This window comes from Wolffia australiana, chromosome 19 (assembly GCF_029677425.1).
Source record: "Wolffia australiana isolate 7733 chromosome 19, ASM2967742v1".
In the NCBI taxonomy this organism is placed as follows: Eukaryota; Viridiplantae; Streptophyta; class Magnoliopsida; order Alismatales; family Araceae; genus Wolffia; species Wolffia australiana.
This window is the reverse complement of record NC_135853.1, coordinates 9,397,501-9,408,099: the sequence shown is the minus strand read 5'-3', so window position 1 is coordinate 9,408,099 and position 10,599 is coordinate 9,397,501. Positions and strand designations below refer to the sequence as shown.

The window sequence follows — 10,599 nt, the reverse complement described above, 5'->3', positions numbered from 1 at the left end:
ATGAAAGCGTTCCATGATCAACACATACACAGAAAAGTTTTTGTCCCTGAACAAAAAGTCTGGCTATATAATTCGACTTAAACTTTTTCCAGGAAAGGTTAAATCAAGATGGGATGGACCTTACGTCGTATGCCAACATTTTGACAATGGGTCTGTCCTCATTCGAGATACAACACATGGAGCCGAATTCAAGGTCAATGGGCAGCGTTTGAAACCCTTCCTTGAACACGAGCCACATCCCCCCAATGAAGACATTTCTTTAGAAGCGGCGACATCACCATCCGCTTAGAGCTCTCAACAATATTTGTGTTCTTTTATTATGTTTTAGGATTTACTTTCTTTGCATTATGTTAGCTTCTTATTTTTGTTGTGTCTTCTATGGTAACTTTGACCAGGTTATGGGTGTATGTGATTCAGCAAATCAGTACTATCGCCAGGATCTCTTATTAATAATGCCATCGGGCCCAACGTCTCCAATATCACTGTTTGCCCTTCTCACCTCAGTTTTACTCTTCATGATTTTAGTAGCTATGCATTGAGGACCATGCACGTTTTAGTAGGGGGGAGCTAGTTCATTTTATGTGGCGAACTGTGACTCATGCATTTAATTTTAAAGAATATTATATGAATTGAACCTGCTTGTAATCATCTTTAATATGCATATACATGAGTCATACCTTTCATCCAGTGGTTTGGGAACATGTGTAGAGAAGTTAAGCTCCTAGAGAGGATCAAGAACAAGTTGAGGTGCTGCACACGTGATTTTGAGCAATGTGGGGTCGATTTCAAAATTGGGTAGGGTGTCTAGTAGGTGAGTAGATGATGGAAAGTCCAAGGGTATAAGCTCTATGCTGCAAAGGAGAGTGATGAGTGAACTGAGATCCCCCATTCCATCAGCTCAAAACAGCCGATCCCACTTATGTACTTCGTCCCACCATTAGCCTACTTTCATTCCAAAATAGTGGGCAGTCATTCTTCAAGTCTTATGCACAGAATACACCATCTCCATCCACCTCATTGTTTCACACGCTTCACGCCATATCCATCACAACTTGACTCCACCACCTTGCTTCCACTACCGAGGATATGCCTATCTCCCAAATGCGTCTATCTCCTTTCCACGGTATCACTATGATACTGCCTCTTCGCCTCTTTTTCTGTCCATGATTCACTATGCATTATCTAAATCTTATTCTTCTGTCCCTTCTCTCTAGACCAATGTGATTGTTATGACACTCATGCTAGTTGTGATAAAATGTTTGAAAACCATTTAGATAATGGAAAGTGTTTCAATTTTTGGTCAGGCCCCTCTTCATCAAAAAAAGAAAAAAAGAAAAAAAAGGAAAAGAAAAAGAAGCAGAAATAAGTTTTTTTTTAAAAAGGGGAAGAGAAGAAGAAGAAGAAGAAAAAGAAGTGAAGAGGGGGGTTTGACTTGCGCAAATTTCTTATGTTACTATTCCATTTATGGTCATATTGCTCTCTATCTTTGTATCATCACATTGGTCCCATCTCTTCTATCTCCCTCATTTCTTCTGAAAATCTTGGGAGTAGGTTATCGCAGGTAGGACCACGTCTTGTCAACCATACATTCACCACATTTTTGAACACACTTATTCAAGTTCCCTCATGTTATTCCCATCTCTTGCATCACAACTCCAACAATTACGCCATATACCCTTTTTTGTTACCTTCATTTTGTGTGCTAAAAAGGAGGAGAAAATTGGCTGCTTCTATTTTTGGGGTGGAAAAACACTAACGGGAGACAAGTACTCGGTGGCCGCCACCCCGGGAGAGAGTGATCTTGCTTGCGAGAGATGTGAGGCCACTTTCAGATGAGTGCAGAGAGTTTACCTTAAGAGTATAGTGTCATACCTAGCAACAAGTACACTCCCTTCTCATCCACTTAGGCCTTCAAACCAAGGAGAAAGGAACCCCACATTCCTGAAAAGGTTGTGGCTCAAATTGTCATTTAGTTTTTAAGCTCAGCTTTCGATTGATACACTTAACACTTCCATCACTCGTTGTTTGACCCACAGGATGAAAGAAATAAAAATACGGCAAAATACTTGGATGTTGCTAAGGGACTAGCAATGTCTAAGCAGTGGGGTATATGATAACACCCTAATTTCTGTCTTTATTTCATGTTATTAGCACAATTTTATACTTTTAAAGAGCTTAAAATGGGGTTGTAATCACATATTTACATGAAAATAGTGTTTTCAAGTGATTTCTGATTTTCCCCTAATTTTCTGTTAATTCTATGATGTTTAAAGGATTTATGGAAGCTCGTAATAACTATTTATGAATGAAAATGGCAAATTTAATATTTTATTTCGACATTTATCAGCATGGGAATGAATCAGTGAATTTCTAGAATTTTCTAGAATTTTTTACGAATATTTAGGATTTTTTTTGGGATTTATTTGAAGAGGAAATGCATTTATTCTAAGAAGAAAAGGTATATTTATAATAGAAAAAAAAGTATTTTTATAATTTTTGAACATTGAAGGGCGTTTTGCAAACTTTCATTGCAAAAAGACCCTGAAAACAGCTCTCGGTCCCCATGGCAGGCGTAAAGATCCAATTTAAAATTTTACAGGGTTTTGTCGCAATTACCAGTTTTATTGTTTTAATGTTTTAGAAGAAAAGCGGAGGAGAGAGAATGCGGGGAGGACAGAGACACAAATACTTTAGGGCGGCGTTCACTTGCAACTTTTAATTTTATAAAGGGGTTTGTTGAAAAAAAACAGCAAGGAGTCTCTCGCATGTCGCCGTGGCACTCTCTTGGCCGTCAGATGAGAATCGGATGGGGCGTGAAGAGAGAGAAGCTCTGGGAGGGGTTACGTGGCACAAGGAGAGAGCACCTGCCAGAAGAATTTGGAAAGTCGCCGCCAATAAAATGGTGACACGTCAGCTTGCGGTTAGGAGAAATAAAGAAATGAATAAATGAATTAATCCAATGGTTAACATTTGTCTAAATTCATTTATTCATAACTTTTGAGCAAGAGGCAAGAAATAAAGTTTATAATGTGTATAGACTATAAACCTTATTTCTTGCCTGACTTGGCCAATACAAGCGGTGTTTGTAAGGGCTAGACCCCAAATGATGTTGTGCGCTAAACTCAGATCACTAATTAGTATCTTTATTTCATCTTCGTCCTTCTTGATCTTATAGGAACGTATGTTTTTCTCTTCCCCGGCATGAACGGCCCATATCAGATGTCCAAAACGATTCTCAAAAACACATAATCTCCGCTCCAGCATGATTCCCACGACTTAGTTGTAGCTTCATCGTGCTGCTTTCCTCGAAACGTCCCTTAATTATATATCAATAACTTCAATCTCGGCCTACGATCAACTTAGTTGTATCCGCCCTGTTCCTCTCTGACGCTCCATTTCTCTCTCTCTCGATGTTTCTCTCTTTCGCTCAACTTCTTTCGCTTTTGCTTTTTTTTCTTCTCTCCCTCTCTCTCTCTCTCTCTTATTTTTGCCCCTCCTTCGGTCTCTCTCTCTCCTCCCTCCCTCGGTTCTCTCTCGTCTCTCTCTCTCCCTCTCTGTCTCTCTCCCTCTCTCTCTCTTCGTCCCTCTCTCTCTCTCCCTCTCTCTCTCTCTCTCTCCTCGTCCCCTTCTCCCTCTTCTCTCCGTCTCTGTTTTGCGCATGTCTCTTGTACTCTCTTTTGCTCCCTGTTTCATTCTCTATCTCTGTTTCCTTCTGTCTCTTCGCCTCTCTCCTCTCTTCGTATTCCTATCTTTTCCTGCGTCTCTTCTGCTCTCTATCTCTCTCCGTCGCTACGTTCGGGGCCTCTTACTCTCTCTCTCGCATATCCTCTCTCTCGCATATCCTCTCTCTATCATATTCTCTCTCTTTCTCATATCCTCTCTCTTTTTCATATTCTCTCTCTCTCTCTCTCTCTCTATCATATTCTCTCTCTCTCTCTCTCTCTCTCCTCGTCCAGTTCTCCCTCTTCTCTCCGTCTCTGTTTTGCGCGTGTCTCTTTTACTCTCTTTTGCTCCCTGTTTCATTCTCTATCTCTGTTTTCTTCTGTCTCTTCGCCTCTCTCCTCTCTTCGTATTCCTATCTCTTCCTGCGTATCTTCTGCTCTCTATCTCTCTCCGTCGCTACGTTTGGGGCCTCTTCTCTCTCTCTCGCATATCCTCTCTCTCGCATATCCTCTCTCTCGCATATCCTCTCTCTATCATATTCTCTCTCTCTCTCATATTCTCTCTCATATTCTCTCTCATATTCTCTCTCTCTCTCATATTCTCTCTCTCTCTCTCTCTATCATATTCTCTCTCTCTCTCTATCATATTCTCTCTCTCTATCATATTATCTCTCTCCCTCCCTCTCTCTCTCTCCCTCTTTCTCTCTCTCTCTCTCTCTCTCTCTCTCTCTCTCTCTCTCTCTCTCTCTCTCTCGCGCGCGCGCGCGCTCATGCCGTGACTCTCTTTTGCGTCGCTTATTCTGTCTTTCCCGCTCACTAATTCTCGAGGGCTCTGTATATTTTTTCCGCCTTCTCTGTTCCCTTCTCTCGCCATTTCTCTCTTCTGCACTATCTCAGTCTCGCTCTCTGGGATTGGGCTAGGGCGATGGACGGACGGCGAAAGGGAAGGACACCGTGGACGATTTAGGTTATTCCTTCAACGTTATTAAGTTGGAAGTGAGAGATTGGGGCAAGAGAGAGAATAAGATAGCCAGCAAAGAAATGGATAGAACCAGAAAGAAAGAGAGAGAGAAAGATTGAGAAAGAACGGGAGAGAGAGAAAGTTAGAAAGGACGGGAGAGAGAGTGAGATACAAAAAGAACGGGAGATAGAGATAGCGAGGGAGATTAAGAAAGAACGGGAGAGAGCGAGAGAGAGAGGGAGAAAGAGAGATCGCGAAAGAACGGGAGAGAGCGAAAACGGGAAGGAGAGACCGACAAAGATATATGTACCGGCAAACACCGAGAGACAGAGAGAGAGACAGAGAGAGAGAGAGAGAGAGAGAGAGAGAGAGAGAGAGAGAGAGAGCGCGAGCGAGAGAGAGAGCGAGAGAGAGAGCGAGAGAGAGAGAGAGAGAGAGAGAAAGAGAGCTGCGATCCAGCGCCCGTTACCGTGCACCTTCTCTTCTATTGACATTGGACTAGTCCACGGTTGGTATCATGTTGGTCAATGCACGACAGCAACGATTGCAGGCCCGTCTAACTTTAGAAACTGTCAGCCTTGGAAGCCCAGAACCAAGAGCAATTTGGATACGTCAGACTCCAAGAAGCTGATCTATAAATGGGTCCAGAACGCCATTTCATCTCCCATCAGCAGCTCTTCCCTCCAGGTAGCAGCCTAATCAAAAGAGTGCGGGGAAGCACCTGGCATCAGAAATGTCGCGAACCATGCGAGGAGTTTTGTTCATGGCCTTCGTTCTCGCCGTCCACTCGTGGACTCTAATCCGCTGCCTCGCCGTCTCTCAGAGAGGCTTCTACAAGAAGACCTGCCCACAGGCGGAGCGCATCGTAAGGAATGTTGTGGGCCCAGCTGTGGCCGCCAACCCGGGCATCGGGGCCGGTCTCATAAGGCTGCACTTCCACGACTGCTTCGTTAGGGTAAGTCTCCTTGCCTGGGAGAGTAAAATACTCGCCCATCAGGGACTGCGAAGTCCGCTGTATATCTATGCTTCATCCGACCCGAGGCGCATTTCTTATTTTTCCGTTCGCAGGGATGCGACGCCTCGGTTCTTCTCGAGGGCGGCGATTCTGAGCAGATGAACATCGCGAACCTAAACAGCCTTCGGGATTGAGCGATCAACGACGCCAAGGCCCTGCTGGAATCTGAGTGCCCCCAAACCGTTTCCTGCGCCGACGTCCTCGCCTTCGCCGCCCGCGACGCTTCCGAGTTCACCGGGGGTCCCACCTACAAGGTCCCCGCCGGAAGGCGCGACGGCAGGATTTCTCGGAGGGAGGAGGCCAATGTCCTTCCCTCCCCGTTTGCCAGCGCCCAGGAGCTCCGCGATGACTTTACGAGCAAGGGACTGTCGCTGGAAGACATGGTGGTGCTCTCCGGCGCCCACTCCCTCGGCATCGCCCACTGCCCCACCTTCTCCCGCAGGCTCTACAACTTCAACGCTACCCACCCGCAGGATCCGTCAATGGCCCCCGACCTCGCCGAGTACCTCAAGAGACGCTGCCCACCTCCGGGCCAGGACCGCACCGCAGTGCCCCTGGATGTCGCCACCCCCGACCTGCTGGGCGTGCAGTACTATAGGAACCTCAAGAAGGGAAGGGGGTGCTCCTCTCCGACCAGACGCTGTGGACCAGCTCCCTCACCGCAAAGATGGTGGACTCCTTCGCGGACCAGCCCAATCGCGGGGCAAAGAAGTACGCCGACGCCATGGTGCGCATGGGCGCCATGGATGTCCTGACCGGAAACCAAGGCGAGATCAGGATCAGGTGCGCCGTCGTCAACAGCTACTGAGCGACCGACCCAAGGAAGCGCGGCGCCGCTCGTGGCCTTTTCTATATTCCTTCTAACACGGTTGAATAAACGGAGGACTTATTTCTTCCAACTCGGCTGAATTGTTCTAACGGATGTACCGCCCAGTATATCAGACTTCTATCATAATTCTAATAGAATTCTATTAGAATTTTCACATAACGACCTTTCCAGCGCCCCTGGTTAGCCTGTAAGACTCCAGTCCCCACCCACGCGCCAGGGCTCTGGACGGGTCTCCACGAAGATCTTTTGAGAGCGACTCACACCTCGCGGAACATCTCCTTGCGTCTCGTCTTATGTTACTCGGCGGGACTCCTTTCAGAAGCTATCTACCCTCTCGTCTTATCCTTATCGTATTTCCTCTCCCTGCTTAATCAACGAGGATACGGCCCTCTGAGAGAAACGCGCCCCTTTGACGTAACGTCCTCGTCCGACTCCTCTTCGTACTTTCCGCCCGCGTGCAACATGCGCCGAGCGGCTGAACACTGTACGCCAAATCGGGCCCGACCCGCTAACCAAGACATCCGAATGCTGGGATTTCTAGCCGTCCCTTGAGAACTAGAGTAGAACAACAATTCTAGTGGGCGCTCTCACAATGCCAGAAACTAACCTTGGCTACGGAATAATTGAGGTCCCAACTAACAATATCATTGGGGTCGACCTGGCTTCGAAGAATAGCTTCGTGGAGAGGGAGCTATTACGAGGGGTGATACGAATCTGCTCAAGAGCATCCGTTTCTTAGGGGGAAAGCCTCCCATACCTTCTTTCCAGCTCTTGTAGAAAACTTTGCAGAGGCCATTCCATTCTGCACGCCCCAAATGGCTTTACCTGAAAGGAACCTACAAAGTTATGAAGGGGCCCCCAGGATACTAGGTTTTGGAATCGGGTATTGGAAAATACCCTCTTCCTTTTTTCGAATAGAAGCTTTAGCTTCCTCTTTAAGGGTAAAGGTGAACTCCAGTATCCCAAAAGCTTATACCTCCTAACGTGGCCCGAAAGTTCGCATCGAACGCTCATAAAGAGGGTCCAAATCGAGCTCTATGAAACAGAGCCCAGATTCACCCGACACGCGGCCCGGCTCTCTCGCGACGAAAACGGCCGGTGCACTTTCTCCAATGCTTCATTTTCGGACGATTTCAGTTTTCGCAACCGATACCTTTTTTATGTCATGCAGCGTTCGATGGGTAAAACATGTGCCACAACGTATGGGGCGAATTCATGAATTCAGAGTTTCCGAAGATGAAAGCCTCGTTTCTTCAAGTAGAGAAGCATTATGCTGGCTGTGATCAAGATCGATGCGAAAAAAGTTCCTTGGGTGGGTAAAACGGGAGAAATAAATGGCTTTCTTCTGCAAGAGATAAATCCTGGTAGCCTCCGAATATATCTTGAGATGCTGATATTTAGCCTAAATATCGTAGAGCCAGGGATGGTACATAAACTGGCCGATCGCTTCACTTCTTTCGTGCTGAGCTAAGGTTGAGTCCCCTCCTTCACAAACGGTTTGTGGGCACAAGCAAACGACAAGGACACTGGATGGAGCAATACGCGGCACGCCCTCATCGACTGCCTACCGCTCGGATCAGCGTCCGATGCAGCTCATACGGATGCCAAACGCCACATCGTTGCCGCTCATGTCCCATAAGATCAAGCCAATTCAAGGGGCCGGGCATGCCTTACCTAATCCAGATAGCGGAATGGAGACGGCAGCAATTTTGCTTCAACAGTATAGTGCGGTCCACTGGCGTCCAAGTAAGCAGGCACTATCTCGCCAGAAAATCGACCAGACTACCGGGAAGTCGGATACCATCTCTCTTGGTAGGCCATCCATCCCCACGGTCCTCGTCACTGCACCATAGGTGTTATCTTATCACGTTACTCATATATCTTTATAAAAAGCCCTAGCCATTTCATTTCCCAAGAAAGTCTCTCCATATAATATTTATATGGTCCTTCTCTATCCATTTCTGGGTCCTTCTCTTTCCATAGTCTCTGTTGTCAAATTCCACTGGTTAACGTGTATAGACTATAAACCTTATTTCTTGCCTGACTCGGCCAATACAAGCGGTGTTTGTAAGTAAGGGCTAGACCCCAAATGATGTTGTGCGCTAAACTCAGATCACTAATGAGTATCTTTATTTCATCTTCGTCCTTCTTGATCTTATAGAAACGTATGTTTTCCTCTTCCCCGACATGAACGGCCCATATCAGATGTCCAAAACGATTCTCAAAAACACATAATCTCCGCTCCAGCATGATTCCGCACGACTTAGTTGTAGCTTCATCGTGCTGCTTTCCTCGAAACGTCCCTTAATTATATATCAATAACTTCAATCTCGGCCTACGATCAACTTAGTTGTATCCGCCCTGTTCCTCTCTGTCGCACCATTTCTCTCTCTCTCTCTCTCTCTCGATGTTTCTCTCTTTTGCTCAACTTCTTTCACTTTTGCTTTTCTTCTTCTCTCCCTCTCTCTCTCTCTCTCTGTCTCTCGCTCTCTCTCTTTTTTGTCCCTCCCACTCTCACTCTCTTATTTTGTTCCCACACTCTCTCTCTCTCTCTCTTATTTTTGCCCCTCCTTCGGTCTCTCTCTCTCCTCCCTCCCTCGGTTCTCTCTCGTCTCTCTCACTCCCTCTCTGTCTCTCTCACTCTCTCTCTCTTCGTCCCTCTCTCTCTCTCTCCCTCTCTCTCTCTCTCTCCTCGTCCCCTTCTCCCTCTTCTCTCCGTCTCTGTTTTGCGCGTGTCTCTTGTACTCTCTTTTGCTCCCTGTTTCATTCTCTATCTCTGTTTTCTTCTGTCTCTTCGCCTCTCTCCTCTCTTCGTATTCCTATCTTTTCCTGCGTCTCTTCTGCTCTCTATCTCTCTCCGTCGCTACGTTCGGGGCCTCTTACTCTCTCTCTCGCATATCCTCTCTCTCGCATATCCTCTCTCTATCATATCCTCTCTCTTTCTCATATCCTCTCTCTTTTTCATATTTTCTCTCTCTCTCTCTCTCCCGTTCTCCCTCTTCTCTCAGTCTCTGTTTTGCGCGTCTCTTGTACGCTCTTTTGCTCCCTGTTTCATTCTCTATCTCTGTTTTCTTCTGTCTCTTCGTCTCTCTCCTCTCTTCGTATTCCTATCTTTTCCTGCGTCTCTTCTGCTCTCTATCTCTCTCCGTCGCTACGTTCGGGGCCTCTTACTCTCTCTTTCGTATATCCTCTCTCTCGCATATCCTCTCTCTATCATATTCTCTCTCTTTCTCATATCCTCTCTCTTTTTCATATTTTCTCTCTCTCTCTCATATTCTCTCTCTCTCTCCCGTTCTCCCTCTTCTCTCAGTCTCTGTTTTGCGCGTCTCTTGTACGCTCTTTTGCTCCCTGTTTCATTCTCTATCTCTGTTTTCTTCTGTCTCTTCGTCTCTCTCCTCTCTTCGTATTCCTATCATTTCCTGCGTCTCTTCTGCTCTCTATCTCTCTCTATCGCTACGTTCGGGGCCTCTTACTCTCTCTCTCTCATATCCTCTCTCTCGGATATCCTCTCTCTATCATATTCTCTCTCTCTCTCATATTCTCTCTCTCTCATATTCTCTCTCATATTCTCTCTCTCTCTCTCTCTCTCTCTCTCTATCATATTCTCTCTCTCTCTCTCTCTCTCTCTCTCTCTCTCCTCGTCCGGTTCTCCCTCATCTCTCCGTCTCTGTTTTGCGCGTGTCTCTTTTACTCTCTTTTGCTCCCTGTTTCATTCTCTATCTCTGTTTTCTTCTGTCTCTTCGCCTCTCTCCTCTCTTCGTATTCCTATCTTTTCCTGCGTTGTTCTGCTCTCTATCTTTCTCCGTCGCTACGTTCGGGGCCTCTTCTCTCTCTCTCACATATCCTCTCTCTCGCATATCCTCTCTCTATCATATTCTCTCTCTCTCTCTCTCATATTCTCTCTCTCTCATATTCTCTATCATATTCTCTCTCTCTATCATATTCTCTCTCTCCCTCTCTCTCTCTCTCTCTCTCTCTCTCTCTCTCTCTCTCTCTCTCTCTCTCTCTCTCTCTCTCTCTCTCTCTCTCTCTCTCTCTCTCTCTCTCTCTCTCTCTCTCTCTCTCTCTCTCTCTCTCTCTCTCTCTCTCTCTCTCCTCGTCCGGTTCTCCCTCATCTCTCCGTCTCTGTTTT

The 10,599-nt window shown here is 46.3% G+C and overlaps 1 long non-coding RNA gene and 1 pseudogene across 1 annotated transcript; one reads left to right on the top strand and one right to left on the bottom strand.

Moving 5' to 3' along the window:
• The first annotated feature begins 5,368 nt into the window (after positions 1-5,368).
• LOC144715534 (peroxidase 5 pseudogene) lies at positions 5,369-6,447 on the top strand (annotated as a pseudogene).
• A 613-nt stretch (positions 6,448-7,060) lies between these two features.
• Positions 7,061-7,577, bottom strand: LOC144715820 (uncharacterized). Its single transcript, XR_013584741.1, has 2 exons — positions 7,444-7,577; positions 7,061-7,292 (listed from the first exon to the last, which is right to left on the bottom strand). It is a non-coding gene; the product is annotated as an uncharacterized LOC144715820 (long non-coding RNA).
• Between the last annotated feature and the right edge of the window lie 3,022 nt (positions 7,578-10,599).